At 47.1% G+C, this 20,808-nt stretch overlaps 1 long non-coding RNA gene across 2 annotated transcripts; it reads left to right on the plus strand.

Annotated features, from left to right (window-relative positions):
- Positions 1-16,883: 16,883 nt before the first annotated feature.
- LOC120701403 lies at positions 16,884-18,141 on the plus strand. 2 transcript variants are annotated; one of them, XR_005686086.1, is made up of 2 exons: positions 16,884-17,270; positions 17,846-18,141. It is a non-coding gene; the product is annotated as an uncharacterized LOC120701403 (long non-coding RNA). The 2 variants fall into 2 exon arrangements; XR_005686085.1 differs by lacking the exon at positions 16,884-17,270 and adding an exon at positions 17,650-17,732.
- Positions 18,142-20,808: the final 2,667 nt, after the last annotated feature.

Below are 20,808 nucleotides of genomic sequence, written 5' to 3' on the forward strand. Positions count from 1 at the left end.
TGCGATGTCTATGGCGTGGTAGCATTGAACCGTGCATGAGTACATGGCGTCGTCGTCGCGTTCGCTTGCAGGACCACACGGTTCTGCACTCCCTAATCACGTAGTCAAAGGGCTAGATTTTTTTTAAAGGATGCGGCTAATTTACGGCCTGCTGTATTAAACCATGCGAACGGTCTCCAATTAATTTAAAGCACGGGCAACACATTAGATGTGTACATGCATGTGAGAGGACAAGGAGATAACAAAAAGTATAAATGATGTAATTAAGCGAATGCATGCATATATGAGGGTAGAAAAAGAATGAATAACAGCATGTATGCACATAATTTTCAAATAAAAGACCGCAGTTTCATTCAAAATCATGAATCTGAATCAAAATCTGGTTACATTTATTTTCAAAGGAGTTTCAAAATAATATATCACGCCGCTATGTATCAATGATATATTTTTATAAGAGAAAATACTTTTTAGTGTATTCTAATTTTGCTTATAATTTTTTTTGTCAAAGTTGCTTTACAAAATGTTGCTTCGCAGTTCATACGTCTGAGTTCAGTAAAGTGTGGTGTTGATATTGTGAAGATAAATTGCTTGATGTGATTAGTGGATGAGGGTAAGCAATTCTGTTGGGTAGGTGAATATTTATTGCATGATCAATAATAGACAACTTTAGCAGTTCAGTTGAGCATTTCAACTTATTTATTTTGATATTTTTTATTATATAGAAAGCAATTTATGTGTTTTTGAAAAATATTATTAAGACATATATATAAGTGGGTCTTGTTTTCAGTCTCTTTGAAAGAGATACAATTGTGCAATTAAAATCTAAATTTGATGAATGGTTTAAGAATTATAATTTTTTGAAATTTTGAAATTGTTTGTATGTACCACTCTAGTTGAGCGGTTGTCATTGAATACACGAAAAATAAACTGATCTAGGATCTCATATGGTTTGATCTGGTATAGTTGATGGGTTAGATGAGCATAATACATAGCAGGATCGATAGAAAAGGTGGGTATGTATGGATAAAATTACAGCTAGTTGTAATGAAATCGATACCAAAAACTAAAATGCAGGTCGTATAGTTGTGCACTTTTGCCTCTGCTACCTTTGTGGGTAGTAGATCGATTTTCATGCACGAAGAACCCATGCATACTATGCATTGCGGCCCAGTTCTTGGATCGGCCCATCGGGCTATTTAGGTTCTCCGGGATCCTGGCCCAGCTATTTTTCTAGCACTTCCTTATTTTCGTTGGACAATCTCTTCGCATGAACGGTGACTTAGAGCCCAGCTAAATCTATACTATAAAATCGAAAATAATTGAAATTTTTTTCATTTATTTTGGGCCCATCGTACCCAGAAAACCTATCCATCTTCCGCAATATTTTTTCCAACTTACCTTCCAGTATTTAAGATTCGTGCAAACAATAACAGCCCTTGGATCTAACTTCAAACCCTAACCTCTTCTCTCTCCCAACCTTCTCTCCCCACCGACCGCATCGACGCCGCCCCGTGCGGTGCCCCACACCCGCACCCGCTCCGCTGCCGCCCACACCCGCCACGCGCAGGAAGCGCCGCCGCCGCCGCCTCCCGCGCGCTGCGCCGCCGCCCGCACCCGCTCCGCGCGCGTTGCTTCCTGCGCCACCGCCGCCGCCGATGAAGAAGCTCTATGATGTTCGCCGTTCAACATTCCAAATTCAATATTTCAACATTTTGTGCTTCTAACTTCAACATTTTATCTGTACAATTTCAACATTTTGATGGTCAAATGTTGAACTAGTTTAATAACATGTTGAATTAATTCTATCAAAATGTTGAACATATTTATAGTAGATAATTGGGCATAAATAAGCTTTAAAGATGAATGTCTTATCTATCTTCCAGAAGATACATAGAAGCACCCCATCGTACCCCTCGCGTCGGATCCACCTGTCAGGACTGAGAGAGGTGGGAGGGGATAGGGATCTATCAAAACAGCATATTAGGGAGCGTTTCGGCCAAAAACTAAATTATTTTGTCACCCGACGGCTCGCCTAGCCGCCTCGCATACCCACCTTGATACCGGTTCGTTTGGTCAGCAGGTCAACGCGCGCTTCTCCTAAGTTTCCTCTGCTCCGTGCGCTTGCCTTCTCCCCTCACGCTCGTCGTGCGCACGCCACCGCCGACTGATGGCGCCCGCGCGCAGCCGCCTCCTTGCTCACCGCGCGTGCGCCACCGCCTCCACGGTCGCCACGCGCCGCCCGCCACCTCCCCTCCTCACGCTTAGACAGGAGGATTCCTCAATGTTCTACGAGCGCTGCGCGACGCCGCTCGGAGGGTGGAGGCCGGCGACGGCCGCGGGCCGGCGCTGCAGGCGCTCCTCGCGCTCGAGGCCGGCACCGACGACCTCCTCGCCGGTGACCCCAATCTCTCCGCGCTGTGCCGGCTCCTCTACCGGCTCAGAGCCCTCTCGTGCTCCGTTGACCTGTGCGGGGCCGGGGAGGAGGGGAGCAGGATGATTGGGTCCCTGCTCGCGTGGTACCGCAGGTGCGGAGCGCGGAGGGGGATCGCGCGAGTGGCCGGTGCCGTCGCGGGGAGATTGTAACAGCACCGTCCAAATTAAACCGGCTTAAATGCACTAACCATCATCTTAATACTTAATCAAGTTACTGTGCACTTAAAACGGTGTAACCTGACAGGCTGTCGGGTAAAATCCCGATTAAACTACTGTACTCCAGGATCACAATTGCACTTAGACCCGTACGAAGACGAGCACAGGTGTTACCAGCAAACAGAAATCTTCAAATTAATTTACAACACAGGTTTTACATAAAAGATTCGAATACAAACGGCAGAGTTTAAAACACAGCGGAAGTTTAAAACTGAGTTCGAAATACAAAACGATAACTACGACGACGATAAAAGGTGAGCTCCACATCCTGCCCACCGATGCGACGCCAACCTGCCCAACCTTCACGGGGAAGACGGGGCCCACTCAACGGTCCAACCCGGAGGAAGCGGCTGTCCAATCCAGGACGCATAGATCTCCTCGAAGTCCGCAGGGACACAACCTGCTCAGAAGGGTTACAACAACAACCCTGAGTATACTAATACTCAGCAAGGCCTACCCGACTCTGGGTATACTTAGCCCATTACCTAGACATGCAAGGCTTTTTGTTTCTGGAGTTCTTTTGCTGAAATGCTACTAGGAGTGAATCCTTACTTTCAATATTTTAGCTCCATGTAGTACAGCGAGTAATAACTAAATCCGCCTAAACATCTAGAGCACACATGGTGGAGAAGATTATTCTTCAGAACAACACATACAACATTCTATCGCTACCTTTCAATACTTAGTTCACTTCTTACTACGATGTGACGCAGTGACCAAGGTTCTCTTAACCGAGAGAGACGGCGAATCGATCCGATTTAACCTTGCAAGGTGGACCTAACTCACACGACACATGTAAGACCTGTCGGGCTATGCGCGTCAACTGTTTCCACATTACCACGGCATCTGAACTACGCCTGCTAAAACCCAGGTGATGGGCCCCTCGCAGTGAACTCCCGGAGAACCCGGAGGCGGCATCCTATCCAACACCCGCCAACTCCCACGCCCAGCGTAGCATGACGAATTTCAAATCACCGCTGTAACGTGGTACACAGCTTACCGGTTTCGACTACCTCCTACTTCTGGTATGTGGTTAGTACTGTTCAAACTCGGTCATCAGGGCCAACAACGGTACGGTCCTCAATCGACACAGGCGGAAGTTCATTTTCTCATCTATACCAACTCATTCCCGCCCGGTCTCCAATTCTTTTTACTCATCAACGTATAACCAAACCAAGGCTAAGGGATCAAGATCCTAAACTCGCGAGTGACAGCAATCACTCGACTTCTACCGAAATCCTATTTAGCAAAGCATTTCTATCGACACCTGCATACTAGTATAGGCCCACGGTACCTAGGGAAAACATGCATATTATGGTTCCATTCAACTCCTAGAACATAAATGCACAATACTTAAATAAACATTGAATAATTTAAATTATGGTTATGCTCCGGGGCTTGCCTTGCAGGTCAGCGGGGATAACAAAGTCTGCTGGAGCGTGCTCAACGGCGTCCTCCTGCTGCGCTCTTGCTCGTGGCTCCTGGACCGGCTCAGCAACTAGCTCGTGGACAGCGTCGTTCGTGGCGTCTACACGAATAAAATATGCCATGCAACAAATTAGAACTCAATGCAATGCAGGAGTGCTGCTGATGCGATGAAAGGATCAACTCAGTTTAGCCTGAAGTGTTTCCTTCGAAAACAACTAATAAAACGACTTAGGCTAGCATGGATTAACAGGAGTTTGGTTTGCATGCCTGAAACAAACAACTAACAACAATGCATAAAGAAAAGAGCAAAGCTAGGGCAAATTATAAGTACAAACCTAACTTGCAAACATGATCTAGCAACTAAAATTTACCAGATCAACGTGAATGCAATAAAACATGCCTCACACATTTTTCCAACAAAAGCTACTGCTAACAAAACAATTAACTAACCCTAGCAAGGAAAAAGGAACATAATTAGATCTACCCAAAAGTGCATAGCAACAGGCCATGAAACTTTTACAGTGGGCTACACATACAAGAAGTAAGCCACTGTGAATTTTTCATAATTTTTAGGGTTATAGAACAAGTGGTACAAAATAAACTAGGTTAAACACAAATTGAATTTTTCATCAGAGCAAAAGTGATAAAATGAATGATTAAGTATTTTTCCTCTGAAGACCATGATTTTAGAAACTTAACAAACTTTGTTTGGCATTTTTAGGATTTTCCTACGATTTTCTACACAATTAAGAACTTTCAGCCGAAATTAAATAAATAAACACCTAAAAGATAAAAGGGGAGGGGGGCTGACAGCCGGGCCCCACTTGCCAGGGACCCAGGCCCGCCCCCCCCCCTCTGCTTCGCGCTCGCATGCGCGGGGCGCGGCCGGGTAGCCCGCGGCGGCGCTCCCCGCCGGCGGGGCTGACCGGTGGCGGCGCGGCGGGGCTGCAGGCGAGGCCCAGGCGGCCGGGGGGGTGCGGGGCCAAGGGCGGCGGCGGCTCGCGGCAGCACAAGGCCACGGCGGCGGCGGCTAGCGGCGGAGCGGCGGTCCGGCCGTGGCCGGCTGGGGGCGGAGGCGAGGCGCGGCCGCGGCTAGGGCGGAGCGGGGTGCGGGGGCGCGCGCGGGCAGAGCGCAGGGCGTGCGTGGGGCAGCAGGGCGGCAGCGCACACGGGGCAGGGTGGCGGCGCGCGTCGGAGGCGGCGTTCCGCCGGCGGCGGTGCAGGGCGGCCACGGGGTGGGGCGGCGCGAGGTTCAGGGTGGCCAAGGGGCCTAGGGGCGCGCGGTAGGGGCCCGCGGGCTGGAGCAGGGAGCCGCCGCGGCGTGCGCGCGGTGACGGCGGCGCGGCGGCGCTGCGGCGGCGATAGCGCCGGAATCGAAAGGGGAAACGGACGGGGAGCAAGAGGAGGTCACGGGGGATCTCACCGGGGGCTCGTTTTGCGCGAAGGAAGGCCGGAGGAAGGGGTTCGTCGAGCGGGGCGGAGCTCCGGTGTGCGGCAACGACGGACGACGGTCTGGGGGTTCGATTCGGCCAGAGTAGGGGCTCGACCGAGCTCGTGGAGGACTGGAGGAGCTTCGGAGCGAGGTTGCGCAGCTCTGGGTGCGTGGAAAATGATCGGGGCGACGAAGCTCGGCCAGCGGAACGTCGACGGCGAGGTCTGCTCGCTTCCGCTCGCTGCTCCGAGGAAGGAGAAGGGAGGAACGGGACGGGACAGGAACCTTCGAGGCGTTCGCGAGGATAAGGGCGCCGACGCCGAGGTCGGGCGCGATTGCCGACGTGTGGAGGCGGCGCCGACGAGCACAGTTGCCGGTATGGCCGGCGAGCTGCACAGTGCCGAGCAGGAGATGCACTGTTTCTTCGTTTGAATGATTTTAACTCGAATTCGACTAGTTGAAACTCCAAATTTCATATGGGAACATGAAATTTGGCCAAAATAAAAGTTGTAGAGGAAAAGAAGATCTACAACTTTCGTTTTGGGCGAAAGTTGATTTGGAGCTCAGATCAAGGACAAAAACGAGATCGAACACAGCTAAGTAGATGTTTACTAAACGAACGCGATTAGCGTTAATGACGAATTTGAGTCCACGATTAGCGAGTTAACTCCTAATTAGCGAGACGATTAACACAGGGGTGTTACAGCCTTCCCCCCTTAAAAGAATCTCGTCCCGAGATTCAGGCACAAAGGAATAAAGACAGGCGGAAAGGGTTCGAAGTTGTAGTACCTGGATGAGCGTTTAAAAACTCCGGATACTTGGATCTCAGGAATTCCTCCTTCTCCCAAGTAGCTTCATCTTCAGAGTGATTACTCCATTGTACTTTGTAGAATCGGTTGGTGGTGCGACGAGTAACTCGATCCTTGCGATCAATAATCTTGATAGGATGCTCAGAATAAGTGAGATCAGACTCTAATTGAATCGAGTCACTTTCAACAGCTTCCGTCAGAACTCTAAGGCACAATCTGAGTTGTGACACGTGGAAGATGTTATGAACTGTAGAAAGATTTGTCGGAAGATCCAACCGATAAGCCACAGGACCGCATCGTTCCACAATTGGATATGGACCGATGTAGCGGGGAGCTAACTTCCCTTTTATTCCGAATCTTTGCACGCCTTTCCAAGGTGAGACTTTCAGATAGACGTGGTCACCGACCTTAAAGACGAGTGGATCTCTTCTTTTATCTGCATAGCTCTTCTGTCGAGATTGTGCAATCTTTAAGTTGGCTTGAATAAGGCGGACTTGTTCTTCGGCCTCTTGAACCATGTCGGGCCCAAAGATAGTTCTTTCTCCGGTTTCAGACCAATTTAGAGGTGTACGGCATCGACGACCATACAGTGCTTCGAATGGTGCCATTTTGATGCTCTCTTGATAACTATTGTTATAAGAGAATTCAGCTAACGGCAAGCATTGATCCCATTTCTGTGGATAGGTCAAGACGCAAGCACGAAGCATATCCTCCAATATTTGATTTATTCTCTCAGTTTGACCATCTGTTTGAGGGTGGTAAGCAGAACTGCGAATCACACGAGTCCCTAAGCAAGTATGTAATTGTTCCCAAAAGCGAGCAGTGAATTGGCTACCACGGTCAGAGATGATAGTCTTGGGTATACCATGCAGGCATAAGATACGCTCAACATATAACTCAGCATATCTTTTTGTGGAATAACGAGTACTGACTGGAAGAAAATGTGTTGACTTGGTTAGCCTGTCGACCGCAACCCAAATAGAATCGTAACCCTTTTGAGTTCGAGGCAGGCCAACTATAAAGTCCATACTAATGTCTTCCCATTTCCATTCAGGAATACTCAAGGGTTGAAGAGTCCCAGCGGGTCTGAGATGACTGGCTTTAACCCTCCGACAGATATCACACTCTGACACATACTTGGCAATTTCTCTTTTCATCCGAGTCCACCAAAATCGTTGCTTCAGGTCTTGGTACATCTTGTTGCTACCTGGATGAATTGATAGTCGTGACGTATGGGCTTCGTCAAGAATTTGTTTTCTGAGCTCAAAATTCTTAGGCACCACTAATCGGTGCTTGAACCATAACACATTCTCAGTATCCTGATGGAAGCAATTCACTTTAGGGTCTCCCTCTGATAGTCTCCTCTGAATTTCCTTCACCCCTTTATCTTGCTTTTGTGCCGCTATGATGATATCACGAAGAGTAGGAGTAAGCTCTAGATGAGCCAATGTGCCATGTGGTACAATGCTTAAATTCAGCTTTTCCATTTCAAAGCAAAGAGATTCGCTTAATGGTATAGCTGAAATGCAATGACAGTGAGCTTTGCGACTTAGCGCATCGGCAACTACATTTGCCTTGCCTGGATGATAATGCACTTCAAGCTCATAATCTTTAATCAACTCAAGCCATCTTCTTTGACGCATGTTCAAATCAGCTTGAGTGAAAAGATATTTGAGACTCTTGTGATCTGTATAGATGTTGCACAATGAACCTAAAAGATAGTGTCGCCAGATCTTCAGTGAATGGACCACAGCTGCTAATTCAAGATCATGAGTGGGATAGTTTTCTTCATGCCGCTTGAGTGATCGAGAAGCATAAGCAATCACTCGGTTTTCCTGCATCAAGACACAACCGAGTCCTGTGCCTGAGGCATCACAGTAGACATCAAAAGGTTTTGTAGTGTCGGGCTGGGCCAAAATTGGAGCTGAAGTGAGAAGTGTTTTCAATTTCTGGAAAGCTTCTTCACATTGATTACTCCAATAGAACTTGACACCCTTTTTAAAAAGTTCAGTCATCGGCTTCGCAATTCGGGAGAATTCTGGAATAAATCGTCGATAATACCCAGCTAAACCCAAGAAACTGCGGATTTCAGGAATTGAAGTTGGGGCTTCCCAATCGAGTACATCCTGTACTTTACTGGGATCCACAGAGATGCCCTCAGCAGATATGACATGACCGAGGAATGGCACTTCTTTCAGCCAGAAGTCACACTTGCTGAGTTTGGCATAAAGCTGGTGCTCTCTCAGACGCTGAAGTACTATGTGAAGATGCTGAGCATGTTCTTCCTCATTCTTGGAGTAGATCAAGATATCATCAATGAAGACCACGACGAACTTGTCTAACTCCGGCATGAATACCGAATTCATGAGGTACATGAAATAAGCTGGAGCATTGGTTAATCCAAAGGACATCACCAAATACTCGTATAACCCATAACGAGTAGAGAAGACTGTTTTTGGTATATCCACCGGTCTGATTTTTATCTGATGATAGCCAGATCGAAGATCTATTTTTGAGAATACCTTAGCTCCGGCTAGTTGATCAAAAAGAATATCAATACGAGGAAGTGGATATTTGTTTTTGATGGTGACTACATTCAGCGGTCGATAATCCACACATAGCCTTAGTCCGTGATCTTTCTTCTTTACGAACAGAGCCGGGCAACCCCAAGGTGAGGTGCTCGGTCGGATATAGCCTTTATCCAGCAACTCTTGTAACTGGATTTTTAATTCAGCTAACTCACTGGGAGTCATTCTATATGGCCTTCGAGATATGGGCGCTGTGCCAGGCTGTAACTCAATGACAAATTCAATATCCCGATCAGGAGGCATACCTGGCAAGTCCTCCGGAAACACATCGGGGTATTCACAAACCACCGGAATTACTTCTAGAATTTTTCCCTCAAGATGATATATGACAGTGGCTAGAATTGCATGCTGGGAGAGATGAATATCCATAGAACCATACATGGAAGAGTTGAACTGAAGGATACGAGAAGAGGTATTGATGATAACGCCATGCTTCTTCATCCAATTCATTCCAAGTATGATATCTATCCCTTGACTTGGAAGAACAATGGGAGTAAGTGGAAAATTTTTCCCACCCAAGTTAAGGGGAACATTTCGAACTACTTGGCCAGCATTTAATCGGGTGCCAGGTGTCTGAATAATGTAGGATTTCTCTAGGCATGTTACTTGTAAGTGAAGTCGTGCCACACATGCTTCACTGATAAAGTTATGAGATGCTCCCGAATCAAATAACACAGTAACAGGGCATTGATTAACGGAGAACGTACCCGCCATCACTTGGGTGCCCTCCGGAACTTCCTCCAGAGTGGTGTAGTTCACACGACCAGTCTTGGCAGGTACAACCTTCTTTTTCTGATCCTTCTGGCTGGAACCTTGACTCAGCGCAGGAGTCTTGTAGTTATTCTGCCGAGGTGGCAGACGACAGTCATGTGCAAAGTGCCCCAGGTTACCACAATTGTAACATGGGTAGTTGTTGGGGCGAGGAGCTGGTAGCATTAAGGGCCTCTGCTGCTGTGTCGGGAAACGAGATGCCCACTGCTGCTGTTGCTGGGGTGGCCTAGCGACCCAACGGCCCTGCTGTGGAGAACGATTTGAAGCCTGCTGATTTCCTGTCTGAACCAGCTTGTACCTCTGGGGTGCATTGCTGGATGATCCAGCAGGTGCCTTTCTCTTCTTGTCAGCTTTATGCGCCAACGTGGCATCTTCCTGCGTGATGGCCTTGTTAACCAGATCAGTAAAGTTGTTGCACGTGGTGAGGGCTAGCTTGTCTTGGAGCTTTGTGCTAAGCCCCCTTCTGAAGCAATCTTGCTTCTTCTCATCAGTGTCCACATGAAAACCACCATACTGAGATAGCTGGTTGAAGGTCTGAGCATATTGGAGCACGGTGTTGTTCCCTTGCTTCAGAGCTAGGAACTCTGCCATCTTTCTCCTCATCAAGCTCGTAGGGATATGGTGGGCTTTAAGAGCTGCCACAAACTCATCCCAGGTGAGACGTGTACCAGCGGGAAGTAGAGCCTTGTGATTGACCCACCATATTTTCGCAGGTCCTCGCAGCTGTTGCGCTGCAAAGGCAGCTTTGTCCATCTCTGTGCAATTGAGGATGCTGAATTTATCCTCAATGGTGCGAATCCAGGCATCAGCCTCAAGAGGATCATCGGCCTTGTGGAATAGAGGTGGCTGGGTGGCCAGAAAACCGACATAGTCAGTTTCTGCTGGTGCTAGCGGGGGAGCGTGTCGACCTCTGCCAACATTTGCTTGGGCTTGCACCAGTTGCCTTATCAACTCCGTCTGCTCGTTGCGGTCAGCGATAAGAGCCGCAACAGCTTGAGCCAAAGAGGGAGGTTGTTGGGGCAGTGCCTCGTGATTCTCATTGTCATGATTATCACCCATCTGCAAAAATAATCATTCCCCTGGTTAGCCATTTCGTTATCAGGACTAATTCATGCAAATAAAGAATGTGCATATATAATATGAACACACGGCATGAATCTTTCCCCTCACGATATGGTTCACCAAGGGAATATAACTAACTTGCTTTGGTTGAAACCGCCCAACAAGATTTCAACATTAAAGACAACCAAAACACAGCTCATCGGTGAAATCTCATACCATCGGAATTAACAAACTAAGGCAGTAACCAGAAAGATCATTAACATAAACAATTTACACTATGCAGCCACGCTGCTTGCTTTGAAACAAGGTTCAGTACAACCAAGCCGTGCTACGGCAACAAACTAACATTGGAGGAGGGTTCACAAACGACCCGAGAACACACCACTACTACAAGAAGGGTCTTGCCCGACCCGGCTACACACCATACTAGCGGAGGGTTATCCTACATGACTTGAACTACCGAGCCACAAAAGAATTCTCAACCCAAGGTTAGCCTAGAGCACTATGCTGGTCATCCTACCCAACTATCCTACAGTTAGGCTACACTGCAAGGGGAGAATTAACACTATCCCGCTGCGTCCTCACGGAGTCCCAGGTCCCGACTCGACTCCAGACACTCCCTCGATCTCCTCAGGGTCCTCTTCCTCTTCTTCTTCTTCTGGCTCCTCCTCTGCTGCCTCGGCCTCCATCTCTGCTGCTGCCTGCACCTGAGCCTGAGCATCCTCAATCCACTCCTGGGCCTGCTGAAGCTGCCCCTCCAGGTGCTGCACCATCTGAGTCCTGTTCTCTAACTCCTCCTGCAACTCCTGAATCCTTATCTTCCTCGCTCTGGACTTGGCCTTCAGGGTCTTGATCTTGTCCTGGGTACCAATCATGTGCTGCTCATGGAGGTGAGCCTCTCGAGCCTTGCTCCTGCATATCGCATTTTCCTCGCGAAGCTGCTCATACATGTTGCTCAAAGCTGAGGAGTAGTTGAACGAGAGTGCTGTCCTGACGCTGTAGTCGGGCATCATGATGTTCAGGTTGCGGTTAACCCGATCTGCATAGGCCTGAGTGGTCTCATCCCTCAGAGGAAACACACTGTAAGGAGTATCTATCACCTCTGCATTATGCTTCTCTGAGAACTCCTCAATGGCCCTCCTAGCTGCAATCTCCCAGGAGTCAGCCAGCTTCCTACCATAGACAGTGAGCTGCCACGAGTCCCATTCCAAGCGAGCGGGGCACGCAGGGATCTTCACGATCATCTGACAGCGCTCGGTGCCCAGCAAGCTAGACTCGTGTCCGGAGTACTGTGGGGGCTCAGTGTAGTCAAACGCCCTGAGCATCTGCCACAGCAGACGAGGAAAGTGGCCAGTGTGGAGGGCATTGGAGTGCGCCCAACCCTCAGCGTCCACGATCACGTGCGTGAAGCTAGCCATCTGTAAGAACACATAGCGCTAACGTAAGTCACAGATTTTTTTTTAAAAGAACAGATTTAAACTTGGTAACGCAACACAAATAAATTTTTAAGAACACATAGTAAAAACATGGTGATCCAAATAAATTTTTGTGAAGCGCAACCGAAGGTAACAAAACAAACAACAACTCAGGAATGCAAGATGCAAGATGCATGCCACGTTCTAGCATTTCTCACCCAAACAAGTACCAAAATATGGTAAACGCGGACAATCGGTGGCACATTTACGTACTCTTCCTATATATAGACTAGTCGTTCCTACGATCAAGGATTTTATAACGCGCTTACGTGGTTAGTTTCCTGCAGAAAAACACAGAGACAGATATAAATATCCATTTCTGGACCCTTCGTGCCAGCACACACGAACGGCCCCCATGTGTCCTACGCCACACGGGTAACGCATATGCAGTTTCCCACATATTCACACATATATTACCATCCACTATAGAGATGGCACCCAGACGTTCGACGCTGAATGGGCAGCGCTGCATACGTCATAACAACGTATTCACTTCCCGTACACTCGCCTTACGGGACATCCAAGGGTAGATGTGTCCCAAGGGTCACGGTCATGGCCAACCGCATGACAGGTTTACATCTCGTAACATTGCCTTACGAAATGGCCGTGATTACAATCACACGGCATGAAATCCGCACTCCATATCAGGCGGCAGATAGTGACAGGCTCATTTGAATTGAGCCTTATCACCTCCTCGTATGCTCAACATACGGGACCCGCGCACGTATGAAATACGTGGGCTATTCTAAGGACTACCAGAATGCTTACCTTGCTTACCTCAGCGTAGGTGCGTCGTTACCGAAGTAAGGTTTAACAAAAAGTAAAAGCTGGAAGTGCTGGAATAAAATAGATACTTAGTTGCCACCTAACTTATACAACATAATTAGGGCATACGAACTATCTATTCTATTCCTTAGCGTATCTAGCGTCAACTTTTCGAAACCCGAAATCGTTGCAAGGTAAACACCCCAGTGCAATTTAGAGCTCTGATGCCAGTTGTAGCAGCACCGTCCAAATTAAACCGGCTTAAATGCACTAACCATCATCTTAATACTTAATCAAGTTACTGTGCACTTAAAACGGTGTAACCTGACAGGCTGTCGGGTAAAATCCCGATTAAACTACTGTACTCCAGGATCACAATTGCACTTAGACCCGTACGAAGACGAGCACAGGTGTTACCAGCAAACAGAAATCTTCAAATTAATTTACAACACAGGTTTTACATAAAAGATTCGAATACAAACGACAGAGTTTAAAACACAGCGGAAGTTTAAAACTGAGTTCGAAATACAAAACGATAACTACGACGACGATAAAAGGTGAGCTCCACATCCTGCCCACCGATGCGATGCCAACCTGCCCAACCTTCACGGGGAAGACGGGGCCCACTCAACGGTCCAACCCGGAGGAAGCGGCTGTCCAATACAGGACGCACAGATCTCCTCGAAGTCCGCAGGGACACAACCTGCTCCGAAGGGTTACAACAACAACCCTGAGTATACTAATACTCAGCAAGGCTTACCCGACTCTGAGTATACTTAGCATGTAAGGCTTTTTGGTTCTGGAGTTCTTTTGCTCAAATGCTACTAGGAGTGAATCCTTACTTTCAATATTTTAGCTCCATGTAGTACAGCGAGTAATAACTAAATTCGCCTAAACATCTAGAGCACACATGGTGGAGAAGATTATTCTTCAGAACAACAGATACAACATTCTATCGCTACCTTTCAATACTTAGTTCACTTCTTACTACGATGTGACGCAGTGACCAAGGTTCTCTTAACCGAGAGAGACGGCGAATCGATCCGATTTAACCTTGCAAGGTGGACCTAACTCACACGACACATGTAAGACCCGTCGGGCCATGCGCGTCAACTGTTTCCACATTACCACGGCATCTGAACTACGCCTGCTAAAACCCAGGTGATGGGCCCCTCGCAGTGAACTCCCGGAGAACCCGGAGGCGGCATCCTATCCAACACCCGCCAACTCCCACGCCCAGCGTAGCATGACGAATTTCAAATCACCGCTGTAACGTGGTACACAGCTTACCGGTTTCGACTACCTCCTACTTCCGGTATGTGGTTAGTACTGTTCAAACTCGGTCATCAGGGCCAACAACGGTACGGTCCTCAATCGACACAGGCGGAAGTTCATTTTCTCATCTATACCAACTCATTCCCGCCCGGTCTCCAATTCTTTTTACTCATCAACGTATAACCAAACCAAGGCTAAGGGATCAAGATCCTAAACTCGCGAGTGACAGCAATCACTCGACTTCTACCGAAATCCTATTTAGCAAAGCATTTCTATCGACACCTGCATACTAGTATAGGCCCACGGTACCTAGGCAAAACATGCATACTATGGTTCCATTCAACTCCTAGAACATAAATGCACAATACTTAAATAAACATTGAATAATTTAAATTATGGTTATGCTCCGGGGCTTGCCTTGCAGGTCAGCGGGGTTAACAAAGTCTGTTGGAGCGTGCTCAACGGCGTCCTCCTGCTGCGCTCTTGCTCGTGGCTCCTGGACCGGCTCAGCAACTAGCTCGTGGACAGCGTCGTTCGTGGCGTCTACACGAATAAAATATGCCATGCAACAAATTAGAACTCAATGCAATGCAGGAGTGCTGCTGATGCGATGAAAGGATCAACTCAGTTTAGCCTGAAGTGTTTCCTTCGAAAACAACTAATAAAACGACTTAGGCTAGCATGGATTAACAGGAGTTTGGTTTGCATGCCTGAAACAAACAACTAACAACAATGCATAAAGAAAAGAGCAAAGCTAGGGCAAATTATAAGTACAAACCTAACTTGCAAACATGATCTAGCAACTAAAATTTACCAGATCAACGTGAATGCAATAAAACATGCCTCACACATTTTTCCAACAAAAGCTACTGCTAACAAAACAATTAACTAACCCTAGCAAGGAAAAAGGAACATAATTAGATCTACCCAAAAGTGCATAGCAACAGGCCATGAAACTTTTACAGTGGGATACACATACAAGAAGTAAGCCACTGTGAATTTTTCATAATTTTTAGGGTTATAGAACAAGTGGTACAAAATAAACTAGGTTAAACAAAAATTGAATTTTTCATCAGAGCAAAAGTGATAAAAATGAATGATTAAGTATTTTTCCTCTGAAGATCATGATTTTAGAAACTTAACAAACTTTGTTTGGCATTTTTAGGATTTTCCTACGATTTTCTACACAATTAAGAACTTTCAGCTGAAATTAAATAAATAAACACCTAAAAGATAAAAGGGGAGGGGAGCTGATAGCCGGGCCCCACTTGCCAGGGACCCAGGCCCGCCCCCTCCTCTGCTTCGCGCCTGCATGCGCGGGGCGCGGCCGGGTAGCCCGCGGCGGCGCTCCCCGCCGGCGGGGCTGACCGGTGGCGGCGCGGCGGGGCTGCAGGCGAGGCCCAGGCGGCCAGGGGGGTGCGGGGTGGCGGCGGCTCGCGGGGAGGCGCAGGGCCAAGGGCGGCGGCGGCTCGCGGCGGCACAAGGCCACGGCGGCGGCGGCTAGCGGCGGAGCGGCAGTCCGGCCGTGGCCGGCTGGGGGCGGAGGCGAGGCGCGGCCGCGGCTAGGGCGGAGCGGGGTGCGGGGGCGCGCGCAGGCAGAGCGCAGGGCGTGCGTGGGGCAGCAGGGTGGCAGCGCACACGGGGCAGGGCGGCGGCGCGCGTCAGCGGCGGCGTTCCGCCGGCGGCGGCGCAGGGCGGCCACGGGGTGGGGCGGCGCGAGGTTCAGGGTGGCCAAGGGGCCTAGCGGCGCGCGGTAGGGGCCCGCGGGCTGGAGCAGGGAGCCCCCGCGGCATGCGCGCGGTGACGGCGGCGCGGCCACGGCGGCGCGGCGGCGCTGCGGCGGCGATAGCGCCGGAATCGAAAGGGGAAACGGACGGGGAGCAAGAGGAGGTCACGGGGGATCTCACCGGGGGCTCGTTTTGCGCGAAGGAAGGCCGGAGGAAGGAGTTCGTCGAGCGGGGCGGAGCTCCGGTGTGCGGCAACGACGGACGACGGTCTGGGGGGGTTCGATTCGGCCAGAGTTGGGGCCCCACCGAGCTCGTGGAGGACTGGAGGAGCTTCGGAGCGAGGTTGCGCAGCTCTGGGTGCGTAGAAAACGATCGGGGCGACGAAGCTCGGCCAGCGGAACGTCGACGGCGAGGTCTGCTCGCTTCCGCTCGCTGCTCCGAGGAAGGAGAAGGGAGGAACGGGACGGGACAGAAACCTTCGAGGCGTTCGCGAGGATAAGGGCGCCGACGCCGAGGTCGGGCGCGATTGCCGACGCGTGGAGGCGGCTCCGACGAGCACAGTTGCCGGTATGGCCGGCGAGCTGCACAGTGCCGAGCAGGAGATGCACTGTTTCTTCGTTTGAATGATTTTAACTCGAATTCGACTAGTTGAAACTCCAAATTTCATATGCGAACATGAAATTTGGCCAAAATAAAAGTTGTAGAGGAAAAGAAGATCTACAACTTTTGTTTTGGGCGAAAGTTGATTTGGAGCTCAGATCAAGGACAAAAACGAGATCGAACACAGCTAAGTAGATGTTTACTAAACGAACGCGATTAGCGTTAACGACGAATTTGAGTCCACGATTAGCGAGTTAACTCCTAATTAGCGAGACGATTAACACAGGGGTGTTACAGAGATCCAATTGTGGAAATCTTGCGGCGTGGATTGGGTCCCTGTGCGCGCGGCGCCGCAGGTGCGGAGCGCAGAGGGGAATCGCGCGGGTGGCCGGTGACGTCGCCGGGGAGATCCAATCGTGGAAATTTCACGGTGGTGGGAGGAGATCGAGCCGAAGAGGAGACAGACGAGGAGGACGAGAACCGCCGCTCGATGGCGGCAGCGCACCACCGCCCCCAATCTGGTTTGTGTTATCAAGTTGCCCAACTTGTGCTTGTTAAAATGTATCTGAGATATATTCTAGGACCAACCAAAATTAAACTATGTCAGAGTATGCAGGATCATATGGTGATACCTGCAGATTATGTGGAAGATCATATTTTGTAGAAGTGACATGAAAAATATATACAAGGTACAAGTCTATTTGATTCAGTTACTAGCATGAAAGCAGGATTTGAAGACCATAACTAATGCGTACCATAATTAGTTATGTTTTTTCTTTTTCTAAAATGACTGATTATAAGAAGTTATCCTCGTTTGCCCTCCTCTAATTGGACTGGGAGCAGGCCACCACAACGGAGCAGGTCATGGCTCCGTTCAGTCTTCCTCAATTCAAGGAAATTTGGTGCACTTTCCTTTTTTTTTGTTATCTTCTCAAATTCAAAGTTACACTTTGTGGGATATAACCGGGATTTGGGAAATTTTAGGCCATTCTCTAAGTTTGCTTGCAAGTTCATTGCATGAGTAGAGGAGAGCAGTGAGTACGTAGGCCGTGGTCAACAAAAAAAAGTACGTAGGCCGTGATTCATATGGCTGCCAGTATTCCCTACAATGGAATATCAGACCGCTGCTTATTTTTCATGTGCTGTCGGAGGTGTGCAATGAGATTTGATTTGATTTGATTAACATATTGCTTTCATTGATTGTTGACTTAGTGTTTGAACCAGATCCTGATTATGAGCAAAACATTATATCTTGATGACACAGGCTAGCAGGTGCGGCTCAATTTGTCATGGAAACGTGTGTAGTCACTGATATACAGATGGAGAGTCTACCCTAGGGAGAAAGGAGAGAGGGAGGGCCCGCTGCTCCCTGCCATAGTGCTTTGTGAATTTTCACAAGAGCTTGGCAATTTTCCAATGATATTGCAAAATACCAGTGCAACGTTTGTGTAGGAATGATCACTGTTTTGTTCTTTAGATTTTGTAACTGAAATTTGTACTCCTTTAGAGATCTATATGTGAATATACACCAGCAATAAATTGTCAATTTCACAATTTGCTAATGATAAAGACATGTTTAATGTTATCCATGTATAGTATTCAATTTGTGTCTAGCTAGGATGTTGTACATTTAGCTTTCCATATCACGTGTACATCTTTGCTATAAATATATAATTTGTATACATCTTTGCCAAAAAACTAAAACTACTATTTATTTATGAAATTTTGTTTATAAGTTTTTTCGAAATACGTGCGTGCCGCACGTACACTTTACTAGCTCAACAAAAAAAAAACAGAAGCCTAGTAATTATGCACAGTTGACTCATTGCTTGATTCAACGTTTAAGAGGTGGGAGTGGCAAGCTAAGAAAACTTTAGCCACCTCTTCCTTAGGTTTGGACGCTACTCGAGGAGTGAGAGAGCGGAACACACATATCTTAAGAGAAGAGAAAAAGAAGTTGAATGAGAACCAAATCTACCCATATTTGGCGGCTCCGAACCAATCCATCTCAAGTTAGTGATAGGAGGCTTACTTTGATCAACGCGAATTTTGGTGAGTTTGTTTCACACTTTGGTTAATTTGATCTGATCATTTGGTTTGAGGATTGGATGAATAGAATATCATATTTGAGAGGGGTTTTGTCAGCCCTGTTGATTGTAGTTTTAGCATAGAACGGTTTTGATAGATGATCAGTTTAGATAGTAAAATGGTATCCAGTTAAGCTAAAACTGTGTCTGTGGGTAGGAGACTCGTGGATCTATATGGCTACCAAATCTTACACATTAGACCTGCGGTTAGTGAGATACAATCTGGTTACCGAAGGGGCAAAAATTTGTGACTTCTTTATTTGACAGTTATCATACTCAATGGTGGACCTGGATTTTTCCTACAGCCTGGGCCACTTGGGCACGTTGTGCCGCTCCTTCGATGCCTGTTACGTTGCATAGGCTACTTGAGCTGAAGATGAATCGATATCTCGTACTGAGATGTTGAGTGTTTAAGTCACGCCTCACAGTATTTTCTTTGCCACAAATTAACTGTTGAGTGCTGTCCTGTGCAAGTCCATAGTTATGCTCGCCAGTGGGAGCCCGGGCCGGTGCCAAGGCTCGCCGAGCCTTGGGTCCGTCCATGGTCATACCTCTTCCTCCATCTGGTTTTATTTACATATCACGTTAGGTATGTCCTAAGTTAAATTTTGCCAACTTTGACCAAATTTATATTAATAATAATAATAGTTACAATACCAAATTTATTTCATTGAATCCAGCATGAAATATATGTTGATAGAGCATATATTGAGTAGTATAGTTGTTGCTATAGTTTTCTATATATTTGATTAAAGTTAGCTAAGTTTGACTTTAGCATAAACCTAATACTAAAAATGGAGGAAGTATTAGACAATTATTGTTGTTGTTGTTGAAGTTTGCATTGTGGTGAATGTTATCTTGTACTTTTGTAGTGCCCTCTGCCATTTTGGATCAGAGCGCCAAAGGTTGGAACTATATCTTGGCCTTGATCAAGTGGGACCGTGTGTTCATTTGGTGGTTGGTCTTGCTATAATAAAAACCTACCAAGAACAATAGAGTTTTCTATTTATTATTATTATTATTATTATTATTATTGTAGGTCTTTTCATTTCTAGAATAGCGTTCGAGCCGGAACACATGTTACTATCTGAGTTCTAACAGCTAACCAAATATTTTTTTTTGAGATTACACGGTACAACTCAGACACTCACAACGCACACACAGGGCCGGCCCTGAGATTTTGGGGGGCCAGGGCGAAGTAAAACCGGAAGCCTATGACAGCAATATATTTTATCTCTATTGTGAAATAAACTTCAATTTACTGCAAGAGCATGTACTACTCCCTCAGATCAAATATATATGACGCTTAATCAATCATTGCTCTAAAAAAATATTTAGTTTAACAATATAGAAGTAAGTCACATGCATATATTTGTGTTCAATATCGTTATCGTAATCCCATAATTTAGTAGACATTATAACTCTATCTTTTAGTATAAAAATCCTGCTCAAAGTTGCATCTCGAAGATCAGAAAAAGTGCGAAATGGCGTATGTTTCTTTATTAGAGGAGTATTGGTTTTTTTAAGAATCCAGTTGTTCTTTTAGAATTCTAGCAAGGCATTTACTCATTTTCTTCTTTTTCCCACGTACAGATAAATACATTTTACACATACCAATTGTTCTACATGACGTAAGACAGTAAGAGTTTATACAATCAAGAAATATGAACGCATAAATGTTTACCACTTCAATGAACACGTAAATTCAATGACCCTGTTTGGATACCAGGGTTAGAGTTAGAGTTGGCTTAGGAGGGTTAGAGTTGGTTAGATGCATCTAACCTACCAAAAAAAACTATCCTCTCTCCAAAGGGTGCTTATTGGGGTTAGATTAAATGGGGCCCACCTTTTCTCCTCTCTCTCTCTCTCTATCTCTTGCTATAAAGAGGCCAAATGATTGGAAATGTGCATTTATTGTCGTTCTAACTCTTCTATCCAAACACTTCTTTGGTTAGAGTTAGTTCATGGTACTCATGAGTTAGATGCTACCTCTAACCTCTAACTTAGTTAGAATATCCAAACAGGGCCAATAATCAGTTTCTACATGTTTGTGTCCATCTGAGTATAGGTGTTCAAGAGGCATGAGTCTAGGTGAGCGTAACAAAGCAGTGTGAATGAATATTGGTTAACAGCGGAAGGG

Source organism: Panicum virgatum, chromosome 3K (genome assembly GCF_016808335.1).
Source record: "Panicum virgatum strain AP13 chromosome 3K, P.virgatum_v5, whole genome shotgun sequence".
In the NCBI taxonomy this organism is placed as follows: domain Eukaryota; kingdom Viridiplantae; phylum Streptophyta; class Magnoliopsida; order Poales; family Poaceae; genus Panicum; species Panicum virgatum.